The sequence below is a fragment of the Capsicum annuum genome, chromosome 11, assembly GCF_002878395.1.
Source record: "Capsicum annuum cultivar UCD-10X-F1 chromosome 11, UCD10Xv1.1, whole genome shotgun sequence".
Classification (NCBI taxonomy): domain Eukaryota; kingdom Viridiplantae; phylum Streptophyta; class Magnoliopsida; order Solanales; family Solanaceae; genus Capsicum; species Capsicum annuum.
In genome coordinates this window covers 174,597,640-174,618,053 of record NC_061121.1, presented here as the reverse complement: position 1 = coordinate 174,618,053, position 20,414 = coordinate 174,597,640, and the positions used below count along the sequence as shown (strand labels likewise).

Sequence of the window (20,414 nt, the reverse complement as noted above, 5' to 3'; positions counted from 1 at the left end):
TTTGCATTATCCGAGATAAGTATTTCATAGTTTCAAAATCTATCTAGAAATGTATTAAACATAAAAATGATTTGGATCATTACATTATATACTAGCTTATAGAGAGAGAGAAAAAGGATTTCTAGCATAATTCTTAGGATTCAATGTACACGGCTATTTGGAAAAAGAGAAAGGTGCATTATTATTATTATTTATCCTATAATATACCACTAAAACATGGTTAATTTGAATCTAACTCTCATTACTAACCAACTTATAAATTAGAAGTCTTTGAACTTTATAACCCAATGTACAAGTCATATTAGTTGTGAAATAAAATTACGATAATAATTTACATAATAAGGCATTTTTAAATACCACAGAAATCACATAATATCACCACATATCAAATTTCAAGATGAGACAAAATTTTGTGGAGATCCACTACTACAGCAACAAACCTGTTGCTACAATATTACAACTGCGATAATATAATTGTCATCATAATGGGGCTTGATAGTTCAAATAGTAAAAATGTTTCATTTCCCCTACTTTGAACTCTCAACCCTCAAAACTCTCTCAATTTCTCTCGAGCAAACCTCTTTTCAATGATACTATAAGGTAATTTCTTTTCTCTTCTACTTTATTTATGCATTTATTATCGTAGAATCACAAATCAAGCATAATAAGATTAATGATGTTCATGGTGGTTTATTGGCTCAAAAAGGGTGGAGGATGAATGGTCACCCTTTTCAATGATTTTGAAAATTTTGGGAGTGATTTTGGGTGTTAATCAACCATATTTCAGTGTAAACAAGTTCATGTAAACTTTATCAATCTTGATCTATACATAGAAATTATAAATTCAAAGAGTGGTAAGAATCTACTATGGGAGGTGAGTCAGGACTAGTTGAGGATGATGAAACTGATACAGTGGTAGATTGTCGCGATAGTAGTGGATTTTCGCAGCAACGGTACCATTATAGTGACATAATCATCACTAAAGCAATGCCATACATTAGATCCTCAAATTTTTTAATTTTTATAGTTTTTGAATTCTATTCCCTCTTATAGCATCTAAAATTGGTTTCTAGCATTATAATTGCAATATTTGCAGGACTACAATAAAACAACAACCCAAAACCAAATGTTTGTCAACTCTAGTAGTCATGATCATTATAAGGAGGGATAGCATACTAGGGGTTTCCTTTTTTAGAGTGGTTTTGTGCTAAGGGGCATGGAGGATAAGGTACCAAAATTCCACAACTAATTAAAGCTGTTTAATTGGGAGATTCTAATGAGGCCTATCCCCGAGTGCATCCTACCTATAGTTTGCGAGTTCTATGCCATACTCCCAACTATTGATTGGTTTGTTTCCTTCCACACTATTCTTATTTATGAGGAGGATGCTCTGGTGGATACTTCCACTATCGATGATGCCTTGGGGGTTCTATACCCTTCTAATGCCACTTTTGAGGCTAGGATTACAAAGCTACATTTGAGTTGGATAGTCCAGATCTTTGAATTGGAAGGTTAGGAGAATAAAGTTATGTTGTATGACTTCAAAGGGACAAAGAACACTTACTTTTTTGTGAAGGTTTTGATATGGCTGTGTCTGGTGTCCTTAAGGATTCATCCTTTTGGAAATATGACCAGTGTGACCTTTCATCTAGCTATGATGGTTTATTATGGTCTTTTAAAGGTTGAGGTAAATATAGAGATGTATATTATTGATTAGTTGTGGCATTTCACACTAGGGGAAGGTCTTTGAGGGATATTTATTTCCATCCATAGTCACAAAGATATGTAAAAGGGTGGATGTGCCCAAGAAGGACCATGATACCTTGGAGTAATATGATGTAGCATTCAATCCACTAATGGACAAAGGTTATTAAGGTGTGATAAAAGATAAGAGTAAGGTAGGGGATGAAAATAAGAGCCATAGGGCTAGAAGGGACGAGGAGACTAGCGCCCCTCCTACACAGGCTCATGTATTCCTTGTGGGATAGTGTGGTGAACTTATTATTTTATTAGGTTACATGGAGCGGACTCAATTGCCACTACTAGTTTTTTATCCATTGATCTCTACTGCTCCATTAAACCCATCGTGAGCCTATATAGACCTCTAAAGGGAGATAGATAAGGATAAGAAGAAGCTCCTCTCCTGAGATTGCATACGTGTTAGGATATGGAAGGCTGTGAAGGTGATGTTAAAGTGTGTATTCCCTACAAAAAATCTACCAAAGTTGTTAAAGAAGGATATGAAAGAGTTCTTATTCCTTAGCAGAATATGGAGGAGGGCTTAGATGCCTCAAGCCTTGGATATGATGCCACTAGCTAGTCCCCTCCCAATAATTCAATTTTTTTTTTTTTGATTTTGGGTTTTTCCCATCTATGGCATGTAACAAATAATCTATTTCCATTATTTCTTATATTTTTGGGACATCCATCATTACTGTACCTTTATTAATAATAAATTATCTTGTTATGCATGTCGAAAGTGATTTTATTTTGAATTATCCTGAACATAGTTGATCAACGCCCAAACTACTCTTAAAATTGAAGATAAAGTAGTCACTTTCAAGTAAAGTAACCCAAATAGGTTGGGGTTTAACCCGCAGGGAATACCTAGAATTATATCTCTCATTTGTTGGAACTAACAGGCAGTGCAAAAAGTAAATTGGCGTTGTATAGGAACAATCTTGAACAAGTAATAGAATTCAACCTTTGTTGTAATCTACTAGAATGAACATTAGGATTGTGTTCCCCTTGGCTTCTCAGCTCAGTAGGCAGATCGTGCCTTATTGAACCAACCCAGGACCATGTATGCGGAATTTGATAAGTTATGTACCATAAACTATTTTGTGGACTCATTGACAGATTTTATCCTTTGCCTTTTGAGTCTAAGAAAGTGGCATTACTAACCCTTATCCTAGATCCTAGTTAACTATTACCTTTTGAGTCTCAAGTTATAAGATGATAGAGAACAAGCTTACATAAATGAGACTAACTATCCTAGATCCATAATTAGTTTTCAAGTTACTATTTTAGCTATCTTTTCCTAGTCACTACTCCTCTTATGGAGTATGTAGTGATATACTCGGCAGGATGTTACTGTTTTCAACTGCTAAGACATCTATTGAATTGAAGATGATAAAATATATGTAAGAATACTAGTTTAGAACAACTTAGCACTTCCCCTACTTCATCAATATACAAGGGTTCCCATAACCCTAGCTAAGGGCTTTAGTTGCTCCTACTTGTGAAACGATCAATAAAATTCCTAACAAAAAGCATTAAACAATATCACAATTCTAAAAAAGTAAAACCCAAAGTCAGTAACTGAATTATCAATCAAAATCAAGAACAAAGTAATTCCAAGATCAAAATTAAATCCTGGGATCAGATAAGTTTGTAGGTGTTAAGAGTGCACAAACTAACTACAAAACATCAAAAGTGTATTTATAGGATACAAGGAAACCCTAAAAATGAAAATCAAATGGAAAAGGAAAATTGAGGTTGGTGACAACTTACTAAGGTCACCTATGGACCGTAGGTACTACATATGGATTGTTGGTGGTCCTTGGTAAGTGAAAGACCTCCTGCACAACTCTTGAAGCTTTCTGGACTTGACCCTCTAATACTTTTTAAGGTTACCTACAGATCGTAGGTGTCCTTGTTAAGTGACAGGGTTTTTTTTCTACTTCTGAGCATCTAGACTTTAAGTTTTGACACATACTTTTGTCATCTATGCTCAATAAGTGGTGCTTACGCCCAAAATTTCCTCGATAATTAGCCTAAAACTTTTTTAATCTTTTTCTTCAATTTTAGTTTCCAAAAATGGCTCCCTGCCAAACATACCTAAATCACATCATATTTCAAAAAACAACCTAAAAATATGCATATTCTAAGAATTTTAAGTGTTGAAAGTGATATAAATGCATTGCACATCAACACTGTCAACATAGAACATTTGCATCTCCTCAAGAAACACAAGAAAAGAAAACAAATATACGATGCTTAAGTGGTTGATTCTGAGCTATCCAAGGCTATCAATCATCACTTTAAGCTCAAATATAATACCCACTCCTATGTAAATAATTTAAAACCAATTGTGTGTATACATGATGCACAATAGTGTTACATAAGGGAATTAAGGTATGGCAATTACATTAGCAACAGACAACCATGTATATATATACAAGTTACACTACCCATAAAAGCAAGAAGCTAGCAATACAACCCATGTTCCATCATAACAAAGAAGTCCCACTCACTTATATAAAATAATGCATGTAAATGTAGGGACAATCAAGAGACACTCACACTCAAAAGATAAGTTCCGCCAATTTGCATCAAGTACCTTAGTCATGCCCTTATTTTCTATACCATAACTTTCAGACAGTTAAGTTAGGATCACTATAGGTTTTTATTCAGTTTGTTATGTAGTCTTGGGGGCTGGTATGGTACATCTAAATATATCAAGTGACAAAGCCTCCTTGGTACTACACTAACTTTGGGGTCAACACTTTAACTAATTTTCTTTTTATTCCACCCTTATTCCTTTCTTTTTATTCTTATTTGCACATTCAGGTTAGGTGTGGTTTCTTTTATTCATTCTTTCTCTTTTTCTTTTTTTTTCCTTTTTCTGCCACACCCAACCTTAGTATCTTTTTCTCTTATGTTACCCTTTTTCTTACACATATTACATTATGTACCTATATGATAGCAACCCTCAAGTTAGGTGATTTACCTGAATTGAGGTGCATAATCTCCAAGGAGGACCAAGGCTAAACAAGGTTCATTGCAACACAAATGGGAAGCTGAAAGGTATAATAAGAAAAATAGGCATATATGCTCAAAAATTGGAATCAAGGGATACTTATTCACACATGGAAGCTCATTTAGGCTAAAAGTAGACTAATATACAAAACGACCTATGGTTCTTTCCAAACTGACTATCCTACAACCTAGGCAAGACTAACTGGGAAGGTTCTAGATTTAACACACAAAGGGAACTAAGTAGCATCTTACTTACATACGGCACAGAGTCACTTCACAAGCTACTACCTATCTGGTTCACGTACATGTTAGCTATGATTATCATGTCTATAACCCTAATGCCATAGCAAGGTCCACAATGGTCACACATATATACATTGACATAGTTCTAAAAATAAAATTTTGGAGGGGTATTATTTTTCTCAAAATCAACAAAAAAATGAAAACTACCCTAAATGCACAAAAGTCTCCTAATTACATAAAAATAAACACTATATGACACAAATTTTAATCTAGACACGCCCGTTCTACAAATATAAAGCAGCTGATAGGAAAAAAAGCAAATAAAAAAAACGTGGTGGCTATGGTATATCCCATCCCCAACTAAAATACTATGCAATATCCCCAGTGCATATAAATAATATAAGCTAGGGAATGAGGACATACTTGGGATGCACTAGGCATCCATGTCATGATCGTCCCCCAGTGGGGGTATCTCAACTAGAAGATGTGGTGCAACTACTGAAAGAATCACCCACTGCTATCTTGGCCTGCCTTAGCCTATCAATCACTGTAGTCTCATGTGAATCAATTGTATTCCTTTTCAAGGCCTAGTGAAATAAAATACTAAGATCTTATAGGTCCCCCTCTTTTTCTCTCTTTTTCCAAACTACAAAGACCGATCTATCATCCTCCGTAAATAAGTCAAAGTGTATGGGCCCAGGTGGAGGTGCCGACTGATAAATGGGGGCACCACTGGAGGGATGGATGATAACTGGCTCTCAATGAGAGAGTGTACCTCTGCTCTTAGTACATCCACCTCCTCCCTAATATCTCCTAGATTTGGCATCTCTATGCTGCTTAATCGAGCTAATAATTAACCTTTAAAAGTATCTATCCGTGCATGTAACTCATCCCATAGGTATGACATTGAAACATAGTATGCAAACTCGAATCTAGCCTTAACTATCTATAGCGTAGTCCATACCCATGGCTGGATATTCCCATAAGAAGTCACCACCTCTGTCTCAATATTCTGTAGCCAAGTGTTGGTGACGCTCTAACTATCCACTAATCTCTACAAAAACACATATGAAACAATATTATACTTAAACCAATAGCTGAATTGGATGGGTAAAGGGGAACCGTATGTATGACAACCAGCTCTAAAGTGGAAGTTGAGGTTGATGTAGATGTAGCTAGGGTTCCCCCACCCTATTTACTCAACTCAGGGGCCTCTCTCTAATCCTCAATCTCAAACTCTATACTATCTCCCACATAACCTCCCTATGTATCATTTGGTTTTGTAGGGACTGATGGGCCGTTAGTCTAGGCCGAAGGCACTATAATGGGTGCATGAGGTCTCTTGGGAAGAACTGGATTTGTCAGATCCTTCATTATCTTAGTCTATGCCACGGTTGTAGTGGTGATCTCCTAGCCAACTTTATATCCCTCAAAAAGATGGGGAGAGTGTAGTGGTGATCATATCCCTCAATAAGATGGGGAGAGAGTGGTGGTGATCTTCTATCCAACTTCATTCTCATCCTGGAAATGAACTGGATAGCCTAATTTGGGTCCTAAACCGAGTAAAAGTAGGTCATCTGCCCCACTGTGATTTCTCTGCAAGTGGTACACCCAATTTTTCCATAATAATAGCCTCAGCTGCAATATGTTTCTAGCCTCTAGTTAACACGTCCCAAAACTGAGCCTTGTCGAATGGGTATCTCAAACAAAATAAGATCGGAGATTGCCCCTTTAACTTAACCAAACCATCACATCAATCCACAAGTGTTAGATGAACTCCGACCATATAAAAAGATAGACAAAATAAAACTAAGATTGATAACTTAGGATGTGTCTAATCAATCCATTAATATCAACATACCCAAGTCCTCAGTTATCCATAAAGCCTCTACAGTTCTGATGTCTATAATATGTCAGGACATACCACCAAAAATAGCCAAAAACCAAGTCTAAAACAATTCTATGAAATATGATAGAAAGGCCATAAAATGTATTCCTTCCGAAGTATATAAGCTCACCACTTCAAAGTCAATACATAAATTGCTCGAACACTTGGTCACTGTGCAGGAAGAGAATGAGAAGCACCGGCCCTGTGTCACGTGAGGACACAATATTTGGAGATGGTTACTGGTTGGAGCACTATTATGTAACATAAGGGTAAGGATAAAATAGTGTCATCATTCAAAACCAAGTCCAACTATCACATGCAACCACATTTATATACATAGGCATATATATAGATATATGATACATCGAGTGTCGGGAAAGGGAACAAGGCCTTAGAATTCATTTTAAAGTTCCCAACCACAATACATGAAGTGGAGGACTCTAACATCCTACTTGCATAGGTTAGGAAGTTCAAACTTTCCGATTATATCCAGCAAGAGGACTCTAACTTTAAGTCGTCTTATTAATCAAGCAGACTCTAACAACAAGTCGTTTTATTAAGCAAGTGGATTCTAACCACATGTCATTTTATTGGACAAGTGGATTCTAAATACAAGCCATCTTCTTAAACAAGTGGACTCTACCTGCAAGCCATCACGTCCATTAATGGTCGACATTGGGACTCTAACCCTTTGTCCATGCATTTACATCCACTCAGTTCAACATGTAAGGACTCTAACCCACTTAGCTAATTCAAGCCATCAGGGCTAAAATTCAACACCATACATGCCCATAAGGTCTTTATGAGCCATTTATCAATCAATTATTTTAATAGGCAAATGCCTTAGCTTCAACCACCATTTAAGTCAAATTATGGCCATCACAACCTTTTCTAAACCATTCATTCTTCATTAGCATTCTTACACCAAGCTTTAGTTCAACCATACTTTAATTTTAATCCCTTTTAACCAATCAACCCATCAAGGTTACCAATTAATGCATTACATGGACAACAAGGACTTTACAAAGTCATTTACAAATCATCCTTACTCATTAATCCATTGTATAGTTCAAAACACTATTAACAAGTATTTGGTTATTTCTCTTAGACATTGTCACAAACACCTTGAGGGCATACCCTTACCATGACCAAAACCCAAGTGAAAACTATAAAGATTTAGGTTAATCATGACCCATTTGTTAAACCACAAATCAACAAGCATCGACATTTGTAAACCATCACCAAAAACATGTATAAACACAAGTTGAAACAAGAGTATGCTATTAGTTTGTTTCAAAACCCTCAACATTTGTTTCAAAAACTACCATTCCATAATCAAAATTAGTGTTTAAAATAGATGATATTTGAGAAATAAGATTGAGGGAAGAGTTTCATGACTTATGCAAGATGATTCACGGAAAGAACTTGACCCTTTTAGCTTTTAGATGAACACCTATTGAAACTCTAGCCTTCAATCCTGTTAAAATAGTTTAGAGAGTGTTTTGGAATTTTTTTATCTTGTCCAAGTGAAGAATGAAGTTCCAAACAATGTTATAAGTCCTTGGTCAAAAGTCTTTAGGGGTGGTAAATGTCTAAAATGTCCTCAGCTTAAAAGCTAAAAATTGAATCCAAGAGGGTACGACGAACCTCTCTTAAATTGTACCCTAGGGTACGACTAAGCCCTAAACTTCCCCTTGGACCCTCATATTGATCAACATATGACCATACAAGGCCAATTCGTACCCTAAGGTATGAGAAGTACCCTACAATTCATATCCTAGGCAGATACACTTTGTCAAGACCAAGACATCATACGACTTGCAAACTTACGACTAATACTCTAACATACTGATACACCCAAATTACAACTGTCTTTACAAAGTATAAGAGGTTGCTGTAAAATATAGAAACCAACTAGGTTGGGGTTGAATCCATAGGTAATTCTGTGCAAACTAAGTATTATGGTTGTTAACAGACTTATGATCGAAGGTTCTGGATTGAAGGGATTTTTTAACTAAGTAATAGTATTCAGATGTTTACAGCAAATAGTGTTCCAACTAGTGAGCTTTATTGCAAGTGATAATTCAATGTAAGTATACAAACTAGAATTATGTTCACTAAGATGTTCAAGCAGTCGGGGTTGTGAATTACATTAAGTTTCAAATTTATAACTTCAATTATAAGAGTTATTGAATTCTAATGTTTACCCATTTGTTTCTCAACCAAGATAGATAGTTTACTCTTCAATTCTTCCAAACTTAAAGAATACATTGGTTTATTCAACTAGTCTCTGATGTGGATTAATTCTTGTTGAGGCATTAACCCATAACCTAAAGGTTAAAGCCTTTGGATTTCATGTAAACCTCTTCTTTTCCTAACAAGCACTTTTCTACTCAAACAAGTGATGTTCTTGGGCTCACTCTTCGAGTTTTTACCCAAGAGAGGTCATTAATATGAAGAAGGGTTTATACAATCTCAATCAAGTATGGAAATTAAGAGTTTTCCCAACCCCAATAAACTATTCACATCAAGGATCCCATAACCCTAGTTATGGGAACTTAGTCACACATATCAAGAGAAGAAGGAATAGTCTTTCTGTTATTCATAAATAAATTCAAAGAATTACATACAAAAGTTCCAATAATTATCCTTGAATCTTCAGTGAGAATATGAATAAAATAGCTAGATCCACAATAGTAGTGTTAATCTCAGAGAATACTATGTTACAATGAGTTTCAAAAGATGGAAATATAATAAAGATACCTAAAATAAAACCTAAAATAAGTATTTATATGCTTCCAGGGGTTGGGTTTTTAAAATTCAAAACTCGGATTGCCTCTTCAAGGTTGACGGATGAGTTGATAGCCCATTAAGTCCCTAATGGTCTGTCGTTGGGTTCCTCGCAATACGTCCAGTGATGTTGTGGTCTATTTCAACTCTAACAAACTGGTTGAGTGCCCGTGAAAGGACTGACGATCCGTTACCTGAACTATCACTTTATTTCTTAGTGTGATACTTTTTGTTTTTGATCTGACGGCTAGGATGATGGACCATCGAAGAACAGATGGTCCATCACCTGGACCATCGTAAGGGTCTACAACTCTGAAGCTTCTACTTATTGCTGACAAGAACCTTAATAGTTCATCACAAAGTTGACGGTCCGTCAGTTTGACCATCAATGACCTTTTCTTACTGCTTTTCCCTGATCTTTATCCAGCTAAATCCTTGCCCCAAAAATACTAAAATCCAACATCAAATACAATAATAGTTTCTTGAAAACACACAATTATCACTTATAAAAGATTTTAAATATTTCATCAAAAGGCGGATCATCAACCCTCAACTTAAGATAATTGCTTGTCCTCAAGCAACTCAATGCCAAATCACATACATGAACATCATAATGATGAGAATTTTACCATACAACTAGACTCCTTACAACCATTCAACTGTTATTTTACTCATGTGGTCTCAACACATTAGGATATATACTTAACATTATTTACAATTCCGTATATACACAACTATAGACACAAAATCTGACAAAAATCAGCAAACTAAATATAACTCAAATTACCCTCACATTCAAAGAAATACACCACACATTATTCATTCAACTAATGGACGAAACTAAGACACTCACTCTCACAAACAAAGTTACAAACATAGTATACATACCCATAGGATTGCTCTTATCATCTAATGCTCCTGCATGGTTGATTCACAAATATCAAACAGTTCTTTTGAAGGCTTGTAATGAGGTTCTAGGCGAGGTGAGGACAACTTTTGGGAAAAGTGACTTAATATTAAGACTTTACTCTCTTTGCCATTGATTTCTACTCTAAGACTACTGCTTTTTGAGCTCAATTATGACCTCTATTATCCATCCACAATTACACCATAAACCTAAATTTTTTTATAAGCATTAGCCACCCTGAAATTATGTTGATACAGTCAGTTGAGGTGTATAATATCTAATTAGATCAGGGTCAGATGCTTTATTTCAACTCTAGATAACTTTTTTATTAAACTGCTAACGTCCTGACAGTAGCCACCCTCAACTTAGGTGTTTTGCCTAAGATAAGGTGCACAATGTACAATATTAGACCAGAGCTAAAGTTAGGTTCTAACAACCTAAAGAGAGTTAATCAAAGTTATTAGAAATGAATAAAAACTAACATAAGCTCAAAAAGGGTTCAAAAAATAGAACAAAAAAACTTTTTGGTGGGTCATTATTTTTGGCTAAGTGGACTAAAAAGTAAAAGGAGGCCTACTATCCTATCTCATTGAATAGACCATAAAACAACTTCAATGAGCCGAGAAATTTCTAGATATATCACTATGCAAGAACTATAACAAATACTCGAACACACAGGCAATAGGTTGACACCTATTCTACAAACTCTTGGGATTTACATCACATGGTTATGCACACTTTACATCCTAATGCCAATTCCAGACTCACAAGTGGTTGTTTGACATATTTACCAAGTGGAAAGAAAGAATAGTCATACAATCATGTTCAAGGTACTATGCCACAGTCATTTTTTATTCATATATATAAAATGGTTATAAAGAGATAAAAATAACATAAATAACATATTTGTAATCATGAGATGATATGTACATCACAATAAAAGTAAATATGCAACCTAAACATATCGGTTCTACTAGATAGCATAAGGAGAAAAAGAACACGGGCAGCAAAAACCCCTATGGTAGAAGTATACCGTCCCCTACTAAAAATGAATGCTTTGTCCTTAATGCATTAAAATAAAGTACAAATGAAGGGAATACTTATAAATTCTTTCAGTCTGATGAGGCATTAGTCAAATGCGATTAGCCTTCTTTTGCTTCACCTATAACAACGTTGACCCCTATGGTAGTAGGGGTGCTCAAATTAGTGTTCTCTTCGCTTAGATGTATCTTAATAAGAATCGGTTCTGGAATTGGCCACCTAGGTGGGGCAGAAGAAGCTAAAACTCCTTCGGCTTCATCCCGAACTTTCTTTTTTCTCAACTCTTTATCTTTCTTTGGCCTCTTCATAGTTTTCCTCATGTCTCTCTCATACCTTTCTGTAGGAGTCATTGCTTTTTTCCTTCTTTATTTTGTAGCTTTCATGTCAACACTTTCATCCACTTGCTTACCCTTGTCTTTGAGTGGCATACCTATCAAGTCTAAAATGTCCTCATCCTCATCACTAATAATTAAAGAAGGGTCAAAAGCTAGCTAATGTGGTTGTATTTTTAGTTCTGCTATGTCTGCCTGTGCTTGCCTGAATTCTGCCATGAACTGAGCAAGATCTAGAATAGGCATCAACTTCACTCTTTTATTGAAATGCTCCTCTATATGGTCCATCCTGGTCTGAATGTTTTGAAAAGAATAGATTGCATCGACTATAAAACGGTCAACAAAAGGCTTGAACTGTGAAACCCATGTGTTTAGCTGCCTCTTGAACCTCTTTTGTGCTTTAACATATTTGGTAAAATTCTCCTATATCATTCTGTACTTAGAATATTGAGGCAGGGAAGATGCAGAATCTGCAGTCCCACCCATTGGCAGCATAGATGTTGAACCCATAGAATTGGTATGCGGTATAAAATCCGGGGGTACATAGGTAGTGATAGGAAACAACATACTTAAGAGAACATCTGAAGTCTCGGGAGCTGGAGCTGACTGAGTCTAATAGGTCTGAGGCTTGTTGACTCAGATTTTATACTTTGAGTTATTTTTTATCATCTCAATGTCCTATCTGTGACTCGCACAAACTTCATTATCATCTCCACTGATCAAAGGAATATTTTCTTGTCTGCACAACTTCGTGATATGACATAGGAATGGTAGGGCATTGGAAGTCTTGTGTGCATAGGCAAATAACTCGTTAGAGATAGGATGGCCAACGTCTACCTTTAACCCCTTAATCATGGTAGTAACCATTACTACTCTCTGAATCTCTAAGTTAGCATCAACTCCTATTGGCATCAATCTCAACCTTATAATTGCTCACCAGAATTATGCCCTAAAACTTAGGGATGACTTTGCTATCTACTCATGAGGGTTATACAGCCACACTGGATTTTCATCATCTGTCAATACTCAAGCCAGCCAGGGTCTTTGTTGGTTTACTGTGAACATTCTGTGCTCCAGATCTGGGATCGTACCAGGTATCTCATATTCAGGACCAAATAGGAATCTATTAAACATATTCTCTGAAATGTATATTTTTAGTCCATGCACCGAACCATATCCTGGTTTCCCATGTCAGTGATCTTCGCACCCTTAGGGCAATTTTTCTCTAGTAATGTGAAATAATTGGCAAAAAACTCACGTACAAGATTTGTTTAGTATGTCTTGGGTGGCCTTCTCATCCAATATAACTCATACTAATTGAAACTCTAATCTAATTTTGGGTACTCATACAGCTCGGTGGTGACAATCTGAGATTCTTTATAGATGGGCCTCCTTATTAGTCTACTTTCTATCGGTTCCAAGCCATCCAGGAAATGTTCCCGTGCTTTATCTATTTTCCATCAAACTGCCTCCCGCACTTATGGGTCTTTTCGCCTTATGATGTTTGGATCCTCCTGTTCCGACACCTTAACTTGATCAGCATTAGAAGTTTTGACCCTTTCCTCATCGGGACTGGAACTTATTCTTATGTTGCTGCGTTCACCCTCTTCCTTATACTGGGAGGATGCCATAGGTACCAGTCTCAATGCCGAGTGTTCAAGGCAGTAACCTTTTCACTCCTTGCTGGCTTGCCTCTTGCCCATTATGTTCTACCACCGCCTCTAGTTAAGGGAAGTTTTTATGCCATATAGCTTTTTAGAGGAATGAATAATCAATTTACAATTCAGAAAAAGAAAAAATGTAGAAAAATTATCTTAACGGAAGGTTTGACGATCTGTCAAGACCGTGATGATCTGTTGGACCACCGTTAAGCATGATTCCAGTAAGACTTTTATCAAGTGGTCTTGTGACGGTTGACCCGATGGTCCGTCAGGGGTCTGATGGTTTGTTAAGTCATCCATCGCTGCTAAACCAGTAAGCATAATACTCAGTATCATTGTGATGGTCTACCCAATGGTCCGTTGGGGTTTCGATGGTTCATCAAGTTGACTGCCAGCCTCACTTTTCATTCTATATTTCACTTTGGCATTTCGTCGAACACCTGGTGTACATAGAGTTATTATACGCACCATTATGGTATTAATTTAGTGTTTAAGAACAAATTTTGCCACTTTTGATCCATGGGTTACTCCGACTTTGCCTAAAATAGTGTACTCTAGGGTTTGACTTAGAATTAGAATCACAATAAAGCAACAACAAAATGAAATTCCATTTAACAAATAACCAACTTACATGACCCATGTTTACCAGTTCAAGAAGAAGTGTAAGGTTGTGATCATACCTTAATTTTGCAGTAAACTTCACTACTCTGACTTACAAACTTATAATAAAATAAAACATAAAGCTTTTATTAATGATTCTTGACTTGATAGCTGATATGAGAAAGAGAATGACAAAGTTGTTTAAATAGGAGAGAAAGGGAAGAGAGAATGTCCTAAAGAGATATAAATGCCTTCAGGTACTTTGAATGTAAGGAAATTTAAATAGGCTAATCATTTAAAGAGTTGGTAACGTACTCAACTATTTATCTGTATCAATTTAAAACCATTTGGGTCGGATAAGGACAACTTATTCAACATTGAATTTAACCGATCTGACACATCAAAATTAGGGTTAAGTTGACGGCTGAACGATGGTTCATCAGGAGTTTGACAGTCTATTCGGTGAACCATCATGTCTTACCAGAACCATATCAATCTGCCTTTGTGCAGTGATTGACACAACAGTCCATCGGGAGTGTGACAGTCTATCAAGTCATTTGTCGATCTTATTCAGTAGCTTGGGTTTTTGGTTTATTTTTGATGACTCCAGTGACAGTCCGTCAACCCATTGATGAACCGTCGCACATTTCCCAACTTGTTCAACTTCTGTTTTCCTGTATTTCTCTTCTTGCACACTTACACAACCTATCAAATTGTACAAAAACAATAAATAAACTCTAACTATGCTTACAACAATACTTTGTGGTTTGCCTCCCAGTAGCGCCTGATTTATTGTCATGGCATGACTCAGTTATCTCGATTACTCAGACTTCATTGAAGTAGATGGTAGCTAAGAACTTTATCGAGTCCATTGGACCAATATACAACTTCACTAATTTCCCATTAACTTTGAAAACACTTCCATCTTTATTTTCAAGTTCAACTACTCTAGATGAGTGGACTTGACTAACTTTGAATGGGCCAGACCACTTTGACTAAAGTTTACCTAGAAAGAGCTTCAGTTTGGAATTGAGGAAAAGTACCTAATCACCTTTCTTAAAGTCGCTATTTTCAATCCTCTAGTCATGGTAGCTCTTCATCTTTTCTTTGTACAGGTCTCCTCTTATATAAGCATCGAGATAGAATTCGTCCACCTCCTTCCAATGTAAATTTAGCCTCTTGAGGCCCTAGAGAGCCTTGTGCTCCAATTCAATCGGAAAATGACATGCCTTGACATAAACCAATTGTTATGGTGACATACCAATGGGTGTCTTGAAAGCCATTCTATATTCCCACAAGGAATCATCTAACTTCCTAGGCCAATCTTTTCTATTTCATTCACCATTTTGGCAAGAATAAATTTTATCTCCCGATTTGAAATATCCACTTGCCCATTAGTTTATGGGTGATATGGAGTTGCCAACTTGTGTTTTTTAACATTTTATTTTTCCAAGGCAGCCCAGAACACTCGTTGCAAAAACGTGATTCACCATTTCTTATGATGGTACATGGTACCCTAAAGCGAGAAAAGATGTTCTTTTTAAATAATACAACAAGTCTCTTTCTTTCATTATCGACCAAGGCAACAGTCTCAACCTATTTAGACACATAGTGCACAACAACCAAGATGTACTGCATCCCATAAGTGCTTACATAGGGCCTATGAAATCAATGCCCCAGACGTCGAACAACTCTACTTTCATCATTTTATAATAGGAATCTCATGGTGCTTTGAGATTGACCCTTCTCTCTGGCATTGGTCACATCTCCACACGAACTCAGATGCGTCATTGAATAAATTCAGTGAATAATACCTTTTATACAACACTCTTCTTGTAGTATGGTTACCTGCATGGTGACCCTCGACCGGGGAAGCATGACAAGCTTCCAGGATACTCAATATGTCCACCTCTGGAATACACCGCCTGATAATATTATCTGTACACCGCCAAAATAAATATGGCTCATCCTAGAAGTAGTGTGTAACATCATGGAGGAATTTCTTCCTTTGGTAAAAAGAAAGATTCTTAGGGATAATTTCACTCACTACAGAATTTGCAAAATCCGCGTACCAAGGTACTCTTTCAAGTAGTACAGTAAGGATTTTCTCATCCAGAAATGTATAATCAATTTATAGCTCATCCTTGACTGCTTGATCTCCCTCAAGTCTGGACAAGTGATCTACAACTTGATTCTTGCATCATTTTAGATCTTTGGCTTCAAAGTCAAACTCTTGAAGAAGTAGTACCCATCTGATTAGCCATGGCTTAGCATCTTTCTTTACCATTAAATACCTTAAAGCCACATGGTCTGTATGCACTACCACCTTTGTCCCTAATAGGTCAGCATGGAACTTCTCAAATACATAGACCACCGCGAGAAATTCCTGCTAAGTCACACTGCAATTCTTTTGAGCCCCATTCAATGCCTTGCTTGCATAGTAAATGGGATGAAACAACTTTTCTTTCTTTCGTCCAAGCACAGCCCTAAGCGCTACGCTGCTTGCATCACACATAATTTTTGGTTACATCGACCAATCTGGTGAAACAATGATCGGGGTAACAACTAATTTCTCCTTAAGGCATTAAAATGCTTTCTTGTAATCATCATCAAATATAAACCTGGCCTCCTTCTCCAAAAGCTTGCAAAGTGGGTTTGCAATATTGGAGAAGTCCTTTATAAATAGAGGGGTAACCACTACTTCCTTCTCATTTCCCTTTTCTTTATCTTATCTAACTCATCAAGCTACTGATGGTTAGATAGAGTCATATTAACATCTAGCTTCTCAGATTTTGCTGTGTAGTTTTATTCATCTTCAACATTTTCTTCAATCACATCATCAATTCTAGCTTTGCCCATAGAAAGGAATAGTAATACTTTAACACTCCGAGTGGTAATTGCCATGAAAGAGCCATCATTTTAAGGATTTTACACTATATCACTCGGCAATGTACCACTCTTCCTCTAATTAAATACCACTAAGAGTTGACTTATTTGCTACTCCAACTGTGTGATAGACGTTGAATGCAAGTTAACTGGCTCACTTATGAAGGATAAGTTAGTCTTTATCATTGTCACAGCAACATTGGTCACTTCAACCCCTTTTAATATCTTTTAAATCATATCTTCCAAGAACATCTTACCTAAACTTGTAGCCGCATTATCATGACTTCTAAGAGGTACATACATTCCACTCCTATTATTTTTATTCTTTTAGCTCCCTTTTTAAGACCGTATAAAGATCACTCGTAGTCTGAGCCTTAAAGCATGTCAAGTAAAGTATAATTCAAGCCTTAAAAGATTGAGAAATGACTTCCAAAGTGAGAGATATTTTAAACCATGTAGAATTTCCCTAATATCAACTTTTTTTCATGTAGAGAATTGAATAAGCTTTCCATCGATACCAAATTCACCCAAATTAGACACTAAGGTGAAGAGTTAAAGCCATTTTAGTGAGACAGTGCGCTACCTGACACTTTAGCGCCTCGCGGAGCCAGCCAAAATGGCAATTGTCAAATTCCAATGATCCTCTGTGATTCCACCATGTTGCGGTGTCTTTGTAGTTCTCAACCAAGGTGGCAACGCGATTTTCACTATGTCACGCCAAGGATCAGTTTCCCAATTATCCAATTTCCAGTAAGCTAGCACGATTATGTTGCGTCATGCCAGCACGTAAAATTAGGATTTTTCCAGTTCCAAATTTTAATTCTAAGGGCAAAGAGGGTCTATTCCCAACCCCTATATATACTCTTTAACATGAGATTCAGCATATTTACACCCAAATATTGTTGGTTTCTCTCAATTTTCATCAAGAACACGATCTAGGGTTTCTAATCTAAGACCCAAATCATCAAGGTTTCACCGTGAATCTTATAAGAATTACATAGAAATGTATGTTGGATGTTGATTCTTGGGTTCCTTTCACCCAAGAAGTTCAAGAACCCTTTTCAAAATTTTAAAGTTAATGTTTTCATGAGTTTTTATGATTTATGTGAATAGAAATTGAAGTTCATGTTGTTGATAAGTTTTGATTCATGTTTTGATTATAAAGGTTCAAGCTTTGACCTTAGTATGTATTGATTTTGTAATGTTTATGATAAAGCCCCTTCAAGAAGCATGTTGAATTATTTAATTATGTTAATTTGGTGTGTTGAAAGTTGTATGGCCAAAAGGGTGCCTCTCACATGCTTGATAAATTGCTTATGTGAAGAAAATAGTGTTAATGTACATACTTTCCTTTACAATTACATGTTTAAGATTCCCAAGTGCTCGAGATGATGCTTTATTTGTTATATTGCGAATGATAGTCAATTGTTATGATTATTATGAAAGAATTGTCATGTCTTATTTATTTATGTTATTGAGTCCTGGGGGTATTTAATGCCTGAAAACTTAGCTGCTTGTCTAGAGCTGAGTCAGCCTCGAGATAATCTCAGTCGTTCTATGATCAGTATATTTCAGTTAGTGACAGAATTTAAGGAAACTACGTAAATCTCAGTATTCAGTCTAATTAAGCTCAATACCCAGTTCAAATTTCAGTAAAGCTCAGTAAGTTTTAGAACTTAGTCGTATTCAGACGAAAGTAGAATTCAAAAGTATTCCATCAGATAACGAAATCAAGTAAACTCAGTCAGATCAATCAAGATAATCAAATTGGCAACAGATTCAGTTCAGTTTGGTTCACTATAAGAATCAGTTCAGAGTCCTTCAGTTTGGAGTAGTAACTAGCACCAAGCGAGTTTAGGGATGACAGCTTCCCTATTAGAGAGGTAGAGTCACTATTAATAATCCCTGAACTCCAGAACTGCATACCCAACGCAGGACCAGGAGTCACCCATTAGATTAAGGCTTGACTATCATATTACCTTAGGCTTGACTTCTTGTTCAGGGTCACCCATTAAAGAGGCTTGACCATAGCAAAAGTTTTTACTCATGGCACGATATTGAAACCCTTCCAAATGGGGTTACAGGTTGGACCCCACTATATCAGGTTGAACTCAGAAATTAGGACTATCAGATACAGTCACCCATGTCAGTAAGGAACTTAGATAGTTCCATAGATTCATGGACCAACCACTAGATAGGCCTGTTCTCACATAAAGTTAATCAGTATCATTACTAATAGAACCAGACTTTATCCAATAGATAGGCCTGATCTCAAACTCAGTTCATTATTTCTATTATTAAAAGATTCAAAGATCTTCTACTAGATAGGTATGATCTCAAATACAATCATTCTTTATCATTATTAGTAAATTCAAAGATCATCCATTAGAAAGGTTTAATCATAAATTTAGTCAGTCGATAGTAACAAGCTCAGAACTCAGTCATTGATATGAGTAAATTCAGTTAATCTGCTTCAGTATTATTTGATTCAGAGATCACTCACTAGATAGGACTGATCTTAACTTCAGTACTGAATTATTGATATTAGAAGATTCAGTTATTCAGTTACTCAGCATTAGTAGTGAGTTCAGATGTCAGTAACGCAGTATCCTAGTCTCAGTATTCAGAGTCATAATGATTTCAGTTATGGTTGTGCATTTATGTATATGTCCTCATTCAGTACTCTCATGACTATTCAGTTGAGCTATGTTCATGCATAAGCCCTTTTATTTAGCCTTACCTCATCTAGCATACTAGTATAGTCAAAGTACTGACGCATGCTTTTCTCTTGCACTATGGTGTCTTATACTATAGGTTCAGAAGCACGAGATCTCAAGTACCCTTATCAGTCCAGACTTAGTCAGCAGTAGTAGACGTAGCAGTGAGTCTTCTTCATTTGAGGTTGATACTTATTTTATTATGGAATTAGACTCAGTTTATTTTAAGTAGACGAAGTTAGTTGGGGACATGTACCATTAGCTCCACAGTTCAAATAGTTAGAGGCTTTTCAGACAGCTGTATTAGTATTCAGTTCTCAGTATTGATTATTGTAGATGTTTTGAACATTATGGCAAGTTTCTACCAATTTTCTGCATTTATTACCTATATTATGTAGTGCTCAGGTACAAATATCAAAATAGAGTTAGCTTGTGATCCTTTGGGGTCATGAGCACCGTGTGGCTTTCGGTTCCAGAAAATTAGGGTGTTACACCCTTGATCCCTATCTTTGTAACTAGCTTTGTCATAATATTTATGACTTTGATTTCCTTACATATTGCCTCAGAAACCACCCTGATTATTTAGAT

General features: G+C 36.3%; 1 long non-coding RNA gene across 1 annotated transcript; it reads left to right on the top strand.

Moving 5' to 3' along the window:
• Positions 1–445: 445 nt before the first annotated feature.
• On the top strand, positions 446–19,985 carry LOC124888422. Its single transcript, XR_007046535.1, has 2 exons — positions 446–600; positions 19,924–19,985. It is a non-coding gene; the product is annotated as an uncharacterized LOC124888422 (long non-coding RNA).
• The last annotated feature ends 429 nt before the right edge of the window (positions 19,986–20,414 follow it).